We start from the raw sequence: 19435 nt of genomic DNA on the forward strand, positions 1-19435 counted from the left end.
AGGCTGACTGACTCCTAGACGCTCTGCTGCGCTTGTCCGGCGTCGAACGACGCTTCCTAGACTCCGGCGTCGATCGCCGTCTCCTCGGCGCCGACCCTCTTTTCCTCGGCGTCGAACGTCGAGTCCTCGACGTCGATCTCTTCTTCCGCGACGCCGTACGCCGCCTTCTCGACGTCGAGCGTTCCGTCTTCGACGACAAACGACGCCGTCCTCTTGATGCCCTCGACGTCGAGGAGCCCCTCAACGTCGACCGGTGCCTCGACGCCGATCGACGGTGTCGCCTCGACGGCGATCGACGGTGTCGCCTCGACGGCGAGCGTCGACGCCTCCTCGACGGCGAGCATCGATGTTCACTACGTCTCCGGCGTCGGTAGGAAGACCTCGACGTCGACGAAGACTGTGACGTCGGCGGTGGCTTCGACGGCGACTTCCCCTTCGACGTCTAGTTGTCACGCCGTCTCGACCCGGAGCCCCGGGGAGAAGGGGAGCACGCCGCCGCCATCCCTCTCGACGTCGTCGTCGATGCAATCGACGTCGACGGAGACCGGGACCGTTTGCCGGACTTCCTGCCTCCGGGGAGCCCCCCAGAGGCCTCGGCAGGGGCAGAGGGAGCCTTCCCAGCCTGCCCAGACCCACCTGTAGTCTGCAGCCGCCGCTCCTCAAGGCCAGAAAGCCTGATCTTCATCCTGTCCCTCAGAAGCCGTGCAGAAAATTGCTGGCAGATGGTACAATCCTCGGGGACATGATCCTCAGGGAGGCACACGATGCAGACATCATGGGGATCACTCGTGGCTTTCTTCCTCCCACATGCTGGGCACTGAACAAACAGGCCAGGCATTTTAGAGCCCTAAAACGCCTAAAACAGCACACAAACGGGGAAGAGAACACCAAGAAGTAAACTGCAACACTATTTGAAAGCAAAAGTGTCAAAAAACATTCAATAAACCCTTGAAAAAGGGAGAGCTCAATGCCAGGGTCCTGTAAGCAGGAGCCGGAAAAAAGAACTGAAAGTAGAGGGACCTGCTATGCATTCTGGGATACTGGGAGAAGTTCTGGAAAGTTCTCTTAAAGGAACAGTATCCTATTTAAGCCACATAATGGCAGCCTATGGGGCTTGTCTGTCCCTACCTTCCTCTCTATCATTCCAGAGTCTTTGACTGAGGGAGGCAAGTTTCTCTATGTAGAAACTGGCAGGCTGTGTTGTGTGTGGTGTTTTTTGGTGGAATTTCTAGTTGAAGTACTGGACAGTGTAGCCTGTGGATATAGGCTGCATTATTTGTCTTTAAATTCTCTCTTAAGTGTCTTTGCAGTTTCTGCATTATTTTGACAACTTAAGAGATTATTTTTGATTGCCGAGGTCCACGCACATGGGCGGGACTATTCACTAGATTATGACTATACACAGAGATCCCCTACTACAGAAGACATGCTGCAGCCACTGGTAGGCCTTGGATGCACCTATGCCCTGGGCACCTATAGTGCACTGTACAGGGTCTGACAAGGTGTCCAGTACCAATTGGGTTATGCACCTATAGTGCATGGATGTGAATTTAGAGAGAGAACAGCAGGCTGTGGGTCTGATTAGCAGGCCCACAGAAATTAAGTCGAAAACCAGTGAAGCAAAAAGCAAAAATTGGGGTGACCATAGGATAGCAGACCCTACTCTCCTACACGCAGGCAGGCGTGTCAGAAACTAAATATTTACAGAACAGGACTAACATACTCAATCTAGTTGTATACGTCGCTCTCAGCAGAGGGCGCTACAGATACCTTCTTTACAAAGATGGGCAAACAACATTCATCATGTATAAATCACATCTCAGCTGCAGTAGAAACATTTGCACATGTAGAAACAATGATGGCAGTGGTCCATAGCACTACTATAAAGAGAAACCAATGGCCAGCGAAGAAAAGGTAACCATTGTATCTCTAATACCTACTGTGGAGGCAGCCACAATAACAAGCATTGCTAATTCCACATTAGACATGACATGAATGGAACGGGCTTCCAAACAATCAGTAGCAAACTAGCAATACAATGCCTATCTAGAATTCTTACATTCACAATATGATCCCATAAATCCTTTTTAGGTCGCGGCTGCGCTGCAGAAGCAAAAGGACCTTTTGCTATTGCCATGGCTTTTCAACCAAAAACGTGCACACGTTCCATTGCCTTCAATGGCAACGTGTGCACGTGTGGCGATTGACGTGCGGGCGCGAGCGGCTGCACCCGCCATATGCTATCAATTATCGCGGCGCCAACCGTTGGCTCCCGGAAGTCAATCGCTCAGGCCCTCTCCTCTCTCACCCCCCACTGTCGCGTGAGGAGCGCATGTGCATTTTTAAAATCTTTTTGCATGCTTGTTTTCTTAACAGGGTCCTGACCTCTATCTTCTGCTCCGCTAAGTCTTCTCTTTCTTACTATTTACTTGCTTATCGGGCCTCCACCTGCGTCTCTCTCTCTCAGGCTTTCCCCATCGCTGCTGCCTGCCCTCTGATGATTTTGATTTGTCACACACAGGCTTCTGGGCACTCCCGCCTCATTTTCAGCACGCACCAGGAAGATTGGGCCATCGGCACCTGTCGTTTTGTTGCCGGCTGCAAGATTCCACCTTAGTGTCGCCCGATGTTGCATCCTTACTAGCTGCAATCACGACTGGAGGCCAGTCAGTAGAGGTAGATAGCTTCCTTTATTTATTTGCCAGATCACAGCAAATGTTTCCTCTTCACACCCCATTCCCTGTATGTGAGTGTGTGTTTGTGGAGTGACTACTTCCTGTCCATAACATGTGGTAATTTCCTGTCCCTTGGCCATTAGCCAGTGTCTCTGTGGAGAGACTGGAATATAATGATCTTCACTCTTATCTCTGTAAGGACTGTCGTCCAACTGATATGCTAGCATATACCATCTGGCATGTGTCATTCACAGATGCAGGTCATGCGGCCCAGCAAACTTAGAGTATTCTCATCGAAATCCAGTATAGAGGCCGAAACAAAGGTATCATATCCTAAATACCCTAGGCTCGCTGCTCAGGAGGATAGGCCCGAAACTGCACTGTATCCAGAACAGCTCTGACGAAAGAGAGAGTCTGACAGGGAGTCAGGTGTGACTTCGGCACGTTGATAGTGAACCCCAGCAAATGCATGCGGTTTACCGTAGTCTGGAGGTGAAAGATAACAGCTTGGAGCAAGATTGGGGAAGACTGGCACCACTGATCTGAGCATATGAGCTGGGACTATCACCATCACCTTGGTGAACACATGAGGGCGCTGGAAAGGCCAAAGGGGAGCACAGTGAACTGAAAATGCATGAGGACTGCCATAAACCACAGGTAGCACCCATGAGAAGGCAGGATGGGAATCTGGGAATCCGGGAATCAGGCAGGATGGGAATCTGAAAATTGGCTTCCATCCATTATCCTGGGTCCAGGGCAGACAACACCTGAGGCAGAGTGGGCATCCTGAACTTTGGCTTTTTGACTAAGTAGTTGAGGGCTCGCATATCTAGGATAGGAAAATCAGGTGACCCTCCATCAGCCAATTGAAAGTGGTTGGTCAGGTGATCCTCCATCAGCCAGTTAAAAGTTGTAGGCATGAAGGGAGGGGTAGTCTCGAAGGGGAGAAGGCCCTTTGGATTATCTGGAGAACCCACATGTCCGAAGTGATGTACTGCCAGTGGTGGAGGTAATGCTTGATTATGCCACCAACTAGCCACTCATGATAGCGAAGGGCAAGACAAGGAAGGTTTGGAGGCTGATGCTGCAGGGGGGATGGGAGTCTGACCCGACCCACAGTGTCAAAATGAGCCACGCCCACGGTCATACAGAGGTTGCTGAACTTGCACGGTCTTGTGGCTGGAGTATGGCTTGCACCGCTGAAAGCCCCTTCCGTAGCCACAAAAGGCAGGTAGGGGATGTTTGGCCACTCAAAGGCTCAAGGACTTGGCTGTAGCCCTTGAGTCCTTAAATCGCTCCAGCACCATGTCTACCTTCTCTCCGAAGAGACGAGTGCCATCAAAGGGCATGTCCATGAGATAGGACTGGACATAACCTGAAAAGCAATAAGTTCTCATCCAGACATGGCTTCAAACAACCACCGTCAATAAAAATCCCTCAGCCCAGTGAGTCAGTCGTGTCGAGACCACAAGGAATGGCAAACGTTTCTGCATCTCTCCCATCTGATATTGCTTACGAGAGGATGGCCCAGTCCTCCCCGGGGACCTGTGGCAGCAAATTGCGCAATCGACTCCCACAGGAAGCATGAGTAACGAACCAATAAGCACGTGGTATTTACTGACCGCAATGCAAGGCTGGTGGAAGAAAACATTTTCCTACCCCAACTGTCCAGCCTCTTGGATTTTCTGTCCGGGGGACCAGAAGGGAACGCGCAGTGGGAGGTAGAGGCTTGAACCAATAAGCTCTCATGGGTCGGGTGGGTTAGTGAGAAAATTTGGGTCACCTGGTGCAGGGTGATGGTGGCCTATTCACAGGAGCCCCTGTGATGGACTTGGACCAGGTTCCCAGTGAGACATTAGTTAAGGCCTTGTTGAAGGGCAGTAAGTGTTCCGAGGAGAAGACACCTAGCTGCAGGACCTCTGACAAGATATTTATCTTGACCGTCACAGAAGGGAGCTGAAGGTCCAGGACCTCAGCTGCTCTTCACACCAGCATAGCATATGATGCTCCCTCCTCCGTAGCCACGGTAGGGGGAGAAATCAGGACATAATCTGGATAGGTATCCAGTCGGCTCGCTTAACCCAATTCCTCATACTAGACAGGCCTTGTAAAGGGTCCAGCGACTCCTGCCAATCTTCATCCATTCCTAGCCCTTCAGAATAAGTCTGACTAAACAACCTAGGTCCTAAGGGCTCTATTGGCGCCAGTATCAGTAGGCGTCAATCCTGCTCCGGGTCAGCAGCGATTAGCATGGGACTGGCACCTGCGACGTCGGCAGTCCAGGTGTTGGGCCGGCACTGGGGAAGGTCGCAATGGCACAACTTGTGTCGGATCCATCGCCGGATCCATGGGATCATGGAGCTGCCGGCACAGAACCCAATGGAGCCCCCTTTGAGCATCCAGGACTCTAAAGAGTGCCTGTAGTGTCAGGCCACCTAAATATGAGGCACATAGCATCATAAAATTCAGGTGGGGGTTGATCTGGCTCACGGAAAGGCGGGGAAGCACAAAGCCAACCAAGGCACAAGTTCAGAAGAACGAGGCCTAGAATGCCGAGACTTCTCCGGGGCATCAGCTGACAGACAGGGAGAAGTCGAAGCATGTGTCGACTTCTTATGTTTTTGGTGCTTCTTACCTGACCGACTTGATGACTTTGATGGGAGGATGAAGACTTACGACTCCCAGAGCGGTGCCCGGACCCAGAGGACAGCAACATGATGCCGAGCACTGGACCACAAGCAACTTTAGGGACCTCTCTCTCAAAGCTTTCTGAGCCATGGCCCGGCAGTCGGAGCACTACTTTGAGTCGTGGTCACAATTCAGCCACCAAAGGTAAAACAGGGATGGGTCCATCACCAACATGGTGCGTTGGCAGACACCGCACGGTTTGAAACCAGAAGTCTTCTTAGACATGATGGAACAGCCTACACACCAAAAAGGGGTCAACAAAAGGCGAAAAAAGCCTATCAAACAGTGACAGAGGGTAGCTCTCTTCACGGATCTGCACTGGCAGGCGTGGAAAGAAAATAACTGACATCAGGGAGCCGAGGTGGTGCCTATATAGGTGAAGGAGATGCCCAATGTCGCAGTCTATGCCGATGATATCATGCGTAGCCAGCCAACGCCACCTACCGGTGCGCAAGGTTATTGCTCGAAGAAAAATCTTCCAGGTCCAGTCTGATGCCTAGGAAATTCAACGCTAAGGGCTCTGCAGCTAGATGTCTCTATCAGATTGTTTGTGTTGGAATTAGCTTTTATTTTGTTAATTATTACAGTGGTGATGGCTACTACAAGGTGCATGGATAGTATTTCATGAATAAGGTAACTCCAGTTCCATTGAATATGAGATTACATCTGCATTTGTCACCCCAACATGTTAAAAGAAGAGCATCGGGGCGTGGCCAAGATGGCGGCGGAGTAGGACGCCTTTTCGTGCCGCTCCGGCGCTGATCCAACAAAGCATCTAATAGCACGGTTTTGGGGGTGCCCACGAGCCCCTACGGTGGCGGAGACGTTCGCCTAGCGGAGCGGCAGACGTTGGTGGGGTCGCCGAGGCGGTGTGACCTTGGAAGCACCTGCGAGAGCGACCGCAATCCGCGGCCTGTGAGACCCCGGGCTTTCCAGTCATTGCGGCCCGGCGTGGTCGAAGGGCGGGGCCCTAGATCCGCCTGCAGACACTGGAGCAAACGGAAGGCTGTTCGGATCGGAGCTTGGACGAGGGAGGTCCTAACGACGAGACCCAGCTCATAACCCACCACACCTGGGGGAGTTGGAGCACTGACCCCTGGCCAAGCAGTGACACCTGGACGACCAGTAGCACCTTACTATCTCCATTGACCGGCCCTCCCCTCGCGGGTGGCGCCAGCGGCCCGTTTGAACTTTCGAGGCCCCGGGCCGAGTGGCTGCACAGAACCGGACGGCGGTGGGACTCAGGAGTGATTCTATCGCTTATTGGAGAGCGGAGGCTCGGAGGGCCGAGGCGGAAGGACACCGGCTCCCTGGGGTTCCCGCCTGGGATACAGGAGACGCTCACGGGCCGAGGGCCTGTGTGCGGGGGGCCTGGAAACGCTTGGAGGTGACGGTGGGGGCCGAGCACTTGGTCCGCCTGCAGGCCCCGCTACTTTTGGCCACGTGGAGCCGACACAGGGCGCGGTGAGCCGCCATGTCTACCGTGCAGCGCAAGCGAAACCAGGGGAAGGACAAGGCCTCCCAACAACCGGCCTCCCCTGGTGCGAGTGGGTCGTCAAAGCACTCTGATGAAGACGCCCCAGCGACGAAGGCCTTTATGTCGGAGCTGTTCGCATCCATCAAGGAGGACATATCGGAACTCAGGGCGCAACTCGCCTCCGACTTACGGGAAGTGCGGAGGGACGTGGACGGCATAGGAGAGAGGGTGGCGACCCTGGAGGACAGGGACCTGAGCGTGGCCACCGATGTTCATATGCTCCAGCAAGATATAATCCGCCTCACCGAGCAAAATTTGGACCTTCAACTGCACACGGAAGACCTTGAAAACCGCTCCCGTAGAAATAACATCCGTATACGGGCGGTGCCATGGGACGGTGAGGCGGGGGATCTCCGGGGGTACGTTCAGGAGCTGTTTCTCCAGGTCCTAGATGAGGCGGACACGACGGAGATACGGATGGACAGAGTGCACCGGGTGGGATTGCCACGGCGAGGGGGGGGGCCCCCCCTGACATATTGGTGTGCGTCCACGATTTTCAACTTAAGGAGAGGATACTTCGGAAAGCCAGGGTCATCGACTCACTGCAATTCCGGGGCCATCGGCCACAACTATTCCAGGACTTGGCCGCATCTACCCTGCAAAAGCGGAGGGACTTCCGACCTGTCACAGCGTTCCTGAGAGAGAGGGGGATTGCCTATTCCTGGGGGCACCCTTTCAGGATTATTTTCAGATGGCAGAACCGCATGGCCCAACTCCGCACACTTCAGGCGGCTAAAGAGCTCTTGGGATTGGAGGATGTACCGTCCTCGCAGGCCACGGCGGCCTCTCAGTCTCGACGGCGCCGCCGTTCGAACTCATGGCACAGGGTGGGGCGCTCCCCCGCCGGATCCCCTACTAGACAGCGTCCGGACCTTTCTACCAGCCTGCAGGAACGAGGGGCAGCAGTCGCTTCGGTGGCCTCGGCCACGTTGACCGACTCACAGCTCAGCTCTGAGGCGGCGTAATCCCCGAAGACTGGCGGATCGGCGCCGGGGAGGCTCGGGCCTTCTGATCGAGGGTTTTGTAAGTACTCTGGTGGGAGACGACCTCGATTACGGCCAAGGGGAATAGTGGTTTCATTCCTCTGGCCTGTCACTGGATTGGGGGCTTCCTACGGACTTCGGCCTGCTGATCTTGTTGAGTATGGTTATTGTACTTTTTTTTCCATTTCTGTACATTGTTCTGTGTTGGTTCGGGGGGGTTTTGGTTGAGGGACTGTGGGGTTGGGGGGGGGGGGGCCCGTGACGACAGGCCTTTGGGGATGAATGCAGAGTGTGAGTGGGGGTATGTGTGCCATGCTGTAGAGGGGCTGATCCAACGACTATTCTGGAAACGTCTGGGAGCACGTGGCGGGGGGGAGGGGAGGAATGCAGGCTGGGCGCCAATTGTATTACTGTTAGCAAGCTCTCTGTGTGGGGTCTATCATGCCGATTAGTATAGGCACTTGGAACGTCAATGGTTTGAACTCCCCTCAGAAGAGACAGAAGGTCCTGAAATATGTTGTAGACCATCATCTTGATGTTGTGGGGCTGCAGGAAACCCATTTAGCACGCAAGGATGAACTGCGGCTCCGCCACAGGGCGTACCCCATTGTGTACAGGTCCTCAGCAGTCACGAAGCACCGGGGAGTAGCTTTAATGTTTAAGGCGGCGTTGCATTTTCAGCCTTTGGGGGTCCGCAACGATAGAGAGGGGCGGTGGTTGATGGTCAAAGGGCACGTTCAGGGCAGGTTATGTACATTTGTGGTGCTCTACTTGCCTAATACGGGCCAGAATAAGTACTTGCAGGAGCTGCTGGAGAAGGTGGGGGACTTTGCGGAAGGTCTTGTGTTCATGATGTGTAATTATAACTTGGTTTGGGACGGAGAGGTGGATAGCTCGGGGGGGCGGCGGGCGGACACAGGGGTCTTCTCGGGGGCTACGCAGCGGGGGGTGGAAGAGATGGGTCTGGTTGATGGCTGGAGGTTTTTCCACCCGGATGTGAAGGACTATACGTTCTTTTCCCATGTGCACCACTCCTACTCCCGTCTGGATTACGTCTTCCTTAGTCAATCACTTAGAGGGAACATTTTAGATGCCGCCATTCTCCCGATATCTGTGTCGGACCACAGTCTTCTGGTGCTCACGCTTCGGTGGTCGCCTCCGGACACCGCGAACCGGAAGTGGTACTTCCCAGCCTCGGTGGTCAGGGATGAGGTGTCCCATCAGACCTTACGTCTGGCCATCCGGGACTTTTTTGAAAGCAACCCCCCCTCGGACACGTCCCTGATGACCACCTGGGACGCCTTCAAGGCGACGATCAGGGGGACGTGCCTGGGCCTCAACTCGCAATTGAACGCTCTACGTAGGAAGGAGAGGGAGGCGCTGGAGGCAGAGGTGCTCACGCTTGAGAGGGAGCACAAAGCTAACCCCTCGAGGGTGACCCTGCGTCCCCTGACGGCGGTGAGGGGCAAGTTGAAGGCGCACTATACGAATAGGGCTGAACTCACCCTGTTGCGGCTGGGCCGACACTCCTACTCTGGGGGTAACAAGATTGGCAGACACCTGGCCCGGCAATCGAAAGATAAGAGGGAGCGTGAATACATAGGTGGGATTAGAGATGCGGCGGGAGTGCTCCATCACAATGACGGGGCGAAGGCGGATGTCTTTGGCCGCTTCTACGCCGCGCTGTACAAAGGGGAAGAGCTGGAAACTGCTAAGCAGCGTGAATTCCTGCAGCGCTTATCGCTTCCGCAGGTATCAGGGGCATGGAACGATTTACTTGATGCTCCGATCACGAGGGAGGAGGTCCTCTCTGCCATCAATAACCTGAAATTGCACAAAGCCCCCGGACCCGATGGGTTCACCGCTGTCTTTTATCAGACCTATGCGACTGAGGTGTGTGACTTCCTGGTCGCCCTCTTTAACGACATGGTTGGACCTGGGGTGAATTCTGGGACCCTTGCGGAGGCAGTGATCACGGTCCTGCCGAAGCCGGGGAAGGACCTGGAGCAGTGTGCCTCGTACCGCCCCATAGCCTTGCTCAATATCGACGCAAAGCTCTACTCGGCTATTTTAGCGAGCCGCCTACAGGACCTGCTGCCGTCGATTATCCATGCAGACCAATCTGGTTTCATCAAAGGCCGCCAGACGCATGATAACACCAGGAGGGTAATCCACCTCATTGAGAAGGCGGACAGGTTCCGCATCCCGGCGGTCTTGGTGGGGCTGGATGCGGAGAAGGCCTTCGACCGAGTGGACTGGGGCTTCCTATTCCACACGTTACAGGCGTTTGGTTTTTCCGATCGCTTCATCGCGATGGTGAGAGCCAACTTTTGCAGCCCGCGATCAAGGGTGGCGGTGAACGGCCACTTGTCGGCCTTCTTCCGGCACTCACGAGGCACTAGGCAGGGGTGTCCCCTCTCGCCCTTGTTGTTTGCACTCAGCATTGAACCTCTGGCGCTGGCGGTCCGGGAGCATGAGGGGGTGAAGGGCATCCCTTTCACTGGGGAACAGCACAAGATCACCCTTTTTGCAGATGATGTCCTCTTGTCGGTGGCCGACCCCGCTAACTCTCTCCCATGTGTACGAGATATATTGCTGGAATTTGAAGCGGTGGCCGGCTTCAAGGTTAACTATGGCAAGTCGTATGTCCTGAACCTGACCCTATCTCAGGCCGAGGTGGCGCGGGTGGAGGCGACGACACCTCTGGCCTGGGCTTCGGGTTCCCTTCTATACCTAGGGGTTCACCTCACCCCTACAGTGGGCGGCCTCTTCGCGGCCAACTTCCCGCCCCTCTTGGCCAAGTCGCGTGCGGAACTGGAGAAATGGAAACCGAAATTCCTATCCTGGTTAGGACGGATACATGCTATCAAGATGGTCCTTCTCCCTAAGTATCTGTACCTGTTCCAGGCCCTACCGATCCCACTGCCCTCCACTTTTTTTAGCCACCTGAAATCGATGATGTTGAAATTTGTCTGGCAGGGTGGCCGGGCGCGGCTTTCATTTACACTCCTGCGACGCCTGCGGACTGAAGGGGGGGTAGGCCTTCCGGACTTCCACCTCTACTACAAGGCGGCCCAACTTAGAGTTATGGTGGAGTGGTCACAGCAGCTTTCTGACAAACACTGGCTGCATATGGACCGGAGTGTGGCAGGCCGGTCCATCTGGGACCTGGCATGGAAGCCGAAGCGGGACCGCCCAGTAAACGCGTATATTAGTACCCCCACGGGGACTACGCTGAAAGTTTGGGACACACTGGCGGGTGATGAGAGGTGGACGACCTTTCCATCCCCATTCACTCCATTGCATTTTAATCCGGAGTTCCCCCCGGCGTTCGCCGAGGGCCCCTTCGACGGCTGGAGGGAGGGGGGATGCCGGGCGTTACTTCACTTGTTCCATGGCCCCGATCCTCAGACGTTTGAGAACTGCATGCGGGACTATCAAGTGCTGCCAGGGGAGCGGTATCGGCATCTGCAACTGCTTCATTGGGCCACTTCGCCGGGGGTGCGGGAGGCGGCGACGAGACCTCTGTCCGACTTTGAGGCCTTTCTCCTGAAGACCTCCGCCATGAAGGGGGCCATCTCTTTTCTATATCAGCTGCTGCTCCGCTCGGCCCTTTCCCCCAGACCGCGCTACATGGAGCAATGGGAGGAGATGGTGGGGAGAGATATCACTGACGGAGAATGGTCGGCGCTTTGGAAGGACATGACGCAGTTTAATCACTCCATACTCCTGAGGGAGGCGCATTTCAAAACTCTTTCGCAATGGTACATGGTCCCGGCTCGACTACATCGCATTTTCCCGGCGGTCACGGACAGGTGTTGGAGGGGTTGTGGCCTCCTGGGGGACTTCCGCCACATTTGGTGGGACTGCCCGCTCATTAAGCCCTTTTGGGTCGAGATTTTGTCCCATATCAAGGACATTCTGCAGTACCCTGTCGAGGCCTCCCCTGAGTTCGTGCTGCTGGGTTTGAGAGACCCCGGCCTTGGACACCAAACGCGAGCCGACAAAAAGATCCTGTGGCTGTGTCTCGGCGCGGCTAAACTCACGTTGGCTTCGGCCTGGAAACGGAAGGAGGCCCCGGCGGTTTCCCTTTGGCACTCTAGATTGTGGAGACTTTTGAGTCTCGAGAGAATGGCGGATATATTTATAGGCAAATACAAAAACTTCAGGCACGAGTGGGGTCCCTTGGTGTCCTTTCTTTCTGCTGGCTTGCCTTCGGCTGTTTGCCCGGCATCTTTGAGGAATTTACACCAATTTCAGCTCTAGAGTATGCTAGTTGGGTGAATGGGGAATGCGTGCGGCGCCGTCACGGGGGGGGGGGGGGAGTTCTTGGGGGGAAGGGTTGGGTGCTACATTGGGACAGTTGCATCGCCGAGATGAGGCTTACTTGAACACTGGGGCGTTCCTGGACTATTTGCCGGCTGCACTAATTGAGCTACCCCATGCTGGGGGATTGATACGGGACTGCCGACATTATCAGCGACTGAAGACTTTACCCGCTGGCTTTCTGTTTTGCTGCTCTGCCTCATCTTCCTTTTACGCTTTCCCACTGTGTGGGACAGTCTATGCACCCAATGTGGTACCTTTTGTTTACTGTTATTTTTCTTTGTCTGCAAAATAAAAATTTTACAAAAAAAATTAAAAAAAAAAAAAAAAGAAGAGCATCATCTGTGAGTCTCAATGCACCTTAATGAAGACTAGCATCAATTGGCCTAAGTAAACCACTAAATCTAGTAATCAACCAACACTGTGCAGCATCCTAATTTGGATGATATTGCCTCGCTTGAACCATATGCAAGTATAAGGGAAATTGATGCTGCTAAACAAATTATGTATGATTGAAAAGATTATGCATTTTATGAAGATGACAATCCTTAATTGGACACAATTACAAACTATGTTTTGATCACCATGGCAAATGTAATATCAATCACTATATAGCATATCCACCACCATAGAGCAAACAGGAACACAGAGCAACATAATACATGGACAGCATACATTCATTCAAAGAAATGCTTTTACATGTTTACAGTGGTTCCAAGCATGATTAAGTAGCTTATTTTATTTACAGGAACATAAGGTTTTACCTGCTGCTCTTGTTACAAAGCATGAAGCTATCTATCTTCTTTTATTCAATCATTCAGGGGAATTGTAAGAGCACTACGTACCCGTGACGGTCTCAAGGCGCGGTGGGGTGTCTGGGTGGTGGGGTGAGCAGATCCGTTCAGTCGAAGAGCCTGGTCTTGAGTGTCTTCCTGAAGATGTTCAGGGAGGGGGTGCGTCTGATGTTGAGCGGGAGCTCATTCCAGGTTCTGGCAGCGATGTAGGAGATGGTTCTTCTACCTGTTCTGATTCTGCGAATGCGCAGGATTTCAGTGAGGGTGAGGTTGGCAGATCGGAGGTTTCTCTTGGGTGCGTGGAGGGAGAGGGAGATTCGCTCCTTGAGATATTGGGGTCTGGTGTTGTGGATGCATTTGTAGGCGTGGGTGAGTATCTTGAAAGTGACTCTCTTCTCATTGGGGAGCCAATGGAGGTTCCATAGGTGTTGGGTGGTGCGCTTCTGTCGAGGATGAGTCTGGCTGCGGTGTTCTGTATGGTCTGGAAATTGCGGATCAGCGACTTATTGATCCCGGCATAGAGTGCGTTTCCGTAGTCTAGTCTACTGGTGATAAGCGCGTGGGAGACGGCCTACCTTGATTCATGGGGGATCCACTTCAAGGTCTTTCGGAGGATTTCGGAGGGTGTTAAAGCAGCTGGAGGTGACTGTGTTGACCTGTTGGGTCATGGAGAAGAGGAGTTGAGTACGATGCTGAGGTTTCTGGCGTGGTTTGTTAGTGAGCTGGTGAGGGCGGTAGGCCACCAGGTGTTGTCCCATGCCATGGGGGGGTCGAGGACGAGAACTTCTGTCTTCTCCGAGTTGAGCTTCAGGCAGTTTCTGCTCATCCAGGGTGCAACAACCTTTCTTCCATCCTGGAAGGTGAGTCTGGTGGTGATTGGGTCCTTGGTGAGGGAGAGGATGAGTGGAGTGTCGTCGTCGTAGGATACTATGCTGAGTCCGTGCTGTCTGATGATGGCGGCGCGGGGTGAAGTAGAAGTTGAAGACTTATTCAGTCATACATAACATTTATTTAGATATTTTGTCATCTATTTCATTTCACAGTATGTGGGGAACAATATTTTGGCAAATATAAAGGGCGGACAGTTTTTCCTGCTTGAATGCACCACGTAACTCTTTGTTTGTTCACCCAACTGTCAGCATTGTCCAATTTGATGCTTGTGACCATGGAAGAAACAATAAATTGTGTGCAGCTTTAGTAGACCATTTGCTTGTCAATGCTGGAATACCGAGAAAATTGGCAAGTATCTATGAATATGCTTTATAACATAATCTGGCCAGCCACACTATTAGGAGGAAATATTTTTCACACTCCAGGGGATATTTTACAGACTTGTGACGTTTCGGCAGGGCAGAGACATCCTATGCTCTAAATGTCCTCTCTCCAGAACTAGAGATCTACATATGTTTATAAAAATGCTTGCCCCTTGATAAGTTCCTGCAAAATGTGAGCATATTTATTTATAGTAATCTCGGCCTAGCCATAAATGTAAACACCTCCCTGTGATTTTTGCCATGTTGCATGATGATTTGAAACAAAGAATATTTGCTTTATTTCATTTCATTTTGCTAGCAAGACACAAAATTTGCATTATATAGATCTATAAACCTCACCTATGGTGTCTGAAGGCATTCTGATAGTTACCTGTTGTATTTTAAGAGTCAATTAAAAAAGAAATCAGCATTCTGGGATACTTTTAACAGAATATTGGTAGTAGACGAGTAACAAGAAAACCCTTTCACCACACCCTTTCTGGAGCAGACCTTGCATAGTAACTATGCATCTGAAGTGTTGTCTGCAGTTGGGTGTCAGATATGGAGTCTAAACTTTTTATTTTTTTTTAACAGTTTTTATTGAAAGAACAGTAAAGTTGGCAACATTTAGAGAAATCAATGACATTGCAATATTTTCTAGATACAGTCTTCCACAATATGATTGTTCTTGTTAACATTGTAAGCTTCTTAATTACAGTGTCCATGTTCCATCTAGGTTGCTCCCTACTCCCCTACTCTTCTATCTCCTCATCTGAACTATCATCATCGGATTCTGGCAATGGTTCACAAATGTCCCCTCTGTATTTATTCCAAGCTGCCCAAACCTTATTCCATTTCCTAGTTGCATACACAGTACGTTCAATGATCATTGTGAGGTCCATGTTTTTGCACCATGTCGACAGGTTCGGTGCCTCTGCTGCACCCCATTTTTGGGCAATGTCTCTTTTGGCGATCAGTAGATCCAAAGTAACCCATGTCAACCCATATCGTGAGAGGTCATTAGGCTCCCATATGTTTAGCAAACACCTTCTTGGGTCTGGTAGGATGGATGTTTCCGTGGTCTGTGAAAGAGTGCGTAGTGTGAAAAAAAACAATAAAGGAGTAAACCCTCGTGGGTAGAGAGAAAGGTAACTCTCTTACAATGAGCACTAGTGCTCTGGTTAGCACATTTTGCCCCAACCTGTTACTGGATAGAGCATATCCTTATAGAAGACCCCTCACTCACCAACCTAGTTGGTGACATGCTTCATCATCGGGGTCCCACCCCATAGGCCGAGTGCCTACAGGGTGTGCTGCGACACCTGATTACAGTGGAGCTGGTTTCGTTTTTATGTGTACAAGACTATCAAAATTGTGTATTAAAAAGGGCCAACACTACTCACTTCAAGTATTTATTCTTGAGCGCTTGAACCCTTAGTAAAAATAAAGTGTGGCACCTTTGCCCAATTAGGAAGGCTTTGGTGTCAAAGAGTCGTGTTAAAATATATAAAAATAGCGAAAGTGTGCTATGTGAATGTGAATGTACAAAACTATTGTTTAAAAAGGTCTACATGTTTCAACCCAAACATGGATTCAAGGGTTTTCGTCAGGACCGTAGGTGATTTGAACTGGGTGGTCCGCCCACGCTAAGGAGCGTCCTGCCCTAGTTCAATTTAGAGATCGTAAATAGGGATCTCGTGCAAAAAGGTGCGTTTTTCACTTTTGAAAAAACCTGTGAAAAGACAGGGAAACAAAAAACAGGAAGGGGTCACACACAGGGGTAGACAAAATGGATTGTACCACATGTAACATATATATTCATGATTATTTAGGAACAATCATAATATCCACGTGTGGAATCATACCAGCATATCACTATTGTGATTAGAACATATCTACTGCGTGGGTGGCAACAGAAATATAGTGATAAAATGCCGGGAGGTGCCTTTCAATCAAAGGGCAGCCGCCAAATGAGAGGTGTCGAAATGGTTTGGCGTCTGGGATACGTGAAAATCAGGGGTCGATAAATGGGAGAGTGACCTGTTAGCGTGCTGCGCTGTGAACGGCTGCCAAATAATTGTGAGCAGTCGTGAGAAAAAACCGTCTCAATAGTATTGAGGCGGCTGGTTATTCGGTGCTTACGCTTGAAAGCGAAACTCTCGCTTCATAGGCACCAGCGTTACCAAGTGGACAGGATTCCGTTCTCCTGTAGGTGAAAAAACAAGTTTCCAGTGTCAGCGCTGTGATCAAAGCGCATTGACAATCGAGTATTGCCCCAAGAAGAAATAGTAAATAATACAGGCGGTCGTTCCCGCTTAGCGGTCCTTCAAGTGTACTTACTTGTCGCTTCTGTTCATCAGACCGATTAACCTACTTGGTTCTTGCTCGGCGTGCCCCGTGGAGTGTCTCCGGTGCCTGTTTGCCGGTAATGTGAACACTTCCTCGTTGGGCGTGGCCGGGTCACGTGTGGTGAGCACGTGATCCGGAGATGGCCAATCACAATCTTCGGTGAACACTGTTGTAGGACTAGCCCGAGTCAAGCAATGTATACATTGCCATGGAAACAGGTGCAGTGATCTCGGGCGGACAGCGCTCGCGTTGCTTAGCTATATTTCTTGGGTATTTTTATCGTGTTTCTAAGCACATACATGGGAGTGGATGGGCAATATTTACAAGGTGTTTAGTATACAGAGATTACTTTCAGGACATAGGAAAATGATTGCCTTTTAGAGACTTTGACAAAACCGGACAGGCATAAGATAAATCCGTCGGGTGGGGTGCTCTCTTATGTCAGTACATTGTTCCACGGAATGTTATCGTTTAAGCCGGTTTTGTGCGTGGAAAGTCTGTAGACCCACCTCTGTTCCTTCTCGTATAGGCGTTTTTCTAGGTTTGTACCAGGTTGTATTTGTTCAATTATTGTCCACTTTATGTCATCAGCAGTGTGACCTACCGACAAAAAGTGTTCAGTAAGCTTTGTATTCGTTTTCCTGCACCTGATGGTGCTTCTGTGCTCTCCTATGCGAAGTTTTATTTTTCTGCTGGTCATTCCTACATAATGCAAGTCGCATGGGCATGTCAATCTGTAGATGACATTCTCGCTATTGCAGTTGGTCTGTCCTCTAATTGTCCACACTTTGTTAGGTTCCAACAGTAATGTTTTTGTATTTGTGGTAAAGGGGCAGACACTGCAACTTCCGCATTTGTAGTGACCAGTTACCTTAGGTAGACCCCATAGATTAGTTTGTGTTTCTTTCTTAGGGTGTATCGCTAGGGGTCTGGTATTGACTACCGCATCTTTTATGCTTCGTGCTCTTTTGAAAGAGAATAACGGTTTGTTCCATCTTAGGTTGCCTGTATTCAGAATGTTCCAGTGCTTTTTTATTATTCTTGACACGTCATTGGATATAGTGTTATATGTTGTAACACACGTCAAGGGGATCTCTTCCGGGACCCTTTCTTTTGGTTCCAAGAGCGCTGCGCGAGGCTGATTACGAGCTCGCTTCTGGCTTTTCTGGAGGATTCTGTTAGGGTAACCTCGGTTTTGAAGTTTCTGAGAAAGATCTTTGGCTTGGCTCTTGTAGTCATCCAGTTCACTACAGTTCCTACGGATTCTAAGGTATTGCCCGTATGGTAAATTTTCGCGTAGGGGTCTGGGGTGAAAACTTTCAAAATGAAGGAGGTTATTTTTGGCAGTAGGTTTGTAATGGGCAATACCTTAGAATCCGTAGGAACTGTAGTGAACTGGATGACTACAAGAGCCAAGCCAAAGATCTTTCTCAGAAACTTCAAAACCGAGGTTACCCTAACAGAATCCTCCAGAAAAGCCAGAAGCGAGCTCGTAATCAGCCTCGCGCAGCGCTCTTGGAACCAAAAGAAAGGGTCCCGGAAGAGATCCCCTTGACGTGTGTTACAACATATAACACTATATCCAATGACGTGTCAAGAATAATAAAAAAGCACTGGAACATTCTGAATACAGGCAACCTAAGATGGAACAAACCGTTATTCTCTTTCAAAAGAGCACGAAGCATAAAAGATGCGGTAGTCAATACCAGACCCCTAGCGATACACCCTAAGAAAGAAACACAAACTAATCTATGGGGTCTACCTAAGGTAACTGGTCACTACAAATGCGGAAGTTGCAGTGTCTGCCCCTTTACCACAAATACAAAAACATTACTGTTGGAACCTAACAAAGTGTGGACAATTAGAGGACAGACCAACTGCAATAGCGAGAATGTCATCTACAGATTGACATGCCCATGCGACTTGCATTATGTAGGAATGACCAGCAGAAAAATAAAACTTCGCATAGGAGAGCACAGAAGCACCATCAGGTGCAGGAAAACGAATACAAAGCTTACTGAACACTTTTTGTCGGTAGGTCACACTGCTGATGACATAAAGTGGACAATAATTGAACAAATACAACCTGGTACAAACCTAGAAAAACGCCTATACGAGAAGGAACAGAGGTGGGTCTACAGACTTTCCACGCACAAAACCGGCTTAAACGATAACATTCCGTGGAACAATGTACTGACATAAGAGAGCACCCCACCCGACGGATTTATCTTATGCCTGTCCGGTTTTGTCAAAGTCTCTAAAAGGCAATCATTTTCCTATGTCCTGAAAGTAATCTCTGTATACTAAACACCTTGTAAATATTGCCCATCCACTCCCATGTATGTGCTTAGAAACACGATAAAAATACCCAAGAAATATAGCTAAGCAACGCGAGCGCTGTCCGCCCGAGATCACTGCACCTGTTTCCATGGCAATGTATACATTGCTTGACTCGGGCTAGTCCTACAACAGTGTTCACCGAAGATTGTGATTGGCCATCTCCGGATCACGTGCTCACCACACGTGACCCGGCCACGCCCAACGAGGAAGTGTTCACATTACCGGCAAACAGGCACCGGAGACACTCCACGGGGCACGCCGAGCAAGAACCAAGTAGGTTAATCGGTCTGATGAACAGAAGCGACAAGTAAGTACACTTGAAGGACCGCTAAGCGGGAACGACCGCCTGTATTATTTACTATTTCTTCTTGGGGCAATACTCGATTGTCAATGCGCTTTGATCACAGCGCTGACACTGGAAACTTGTTTTTTCACCTACAGGAGAACGGAATCCTGTCCACTTGGTAACGCTGGTGCCTATGAAGCGAGA

General features: G+C 50.8%; 1 protein-coding gene across 1 annotated transcript in view; it reads right to left on the minus strand.

Annotated features, from left to right (window-relative positions):
• Nucleotides 1–19435, minus strand: part of ZSWIM8 (zinc finger SWIM-type containing 8) — a 2802584-nt gene that overhangs the window by 494806 nt on the left and 2288343 nt on the right. The gene's annotated exons all lie outside the window — the stretch shown is intronic.

This window comes from Lissotriton vulgaris, chromosome 5 (genome assembly GCF_964263255.1).
Source record: "Lissotriton vulgaris chromosome 5, aLisVul1.2, whole genome shotgun sequence".
NCBI lineage: Eukaryota > Metazoa > Chordata > Amphibia > Caudata > Salamandridae > Lissotriton > Lissotriton vulgaris.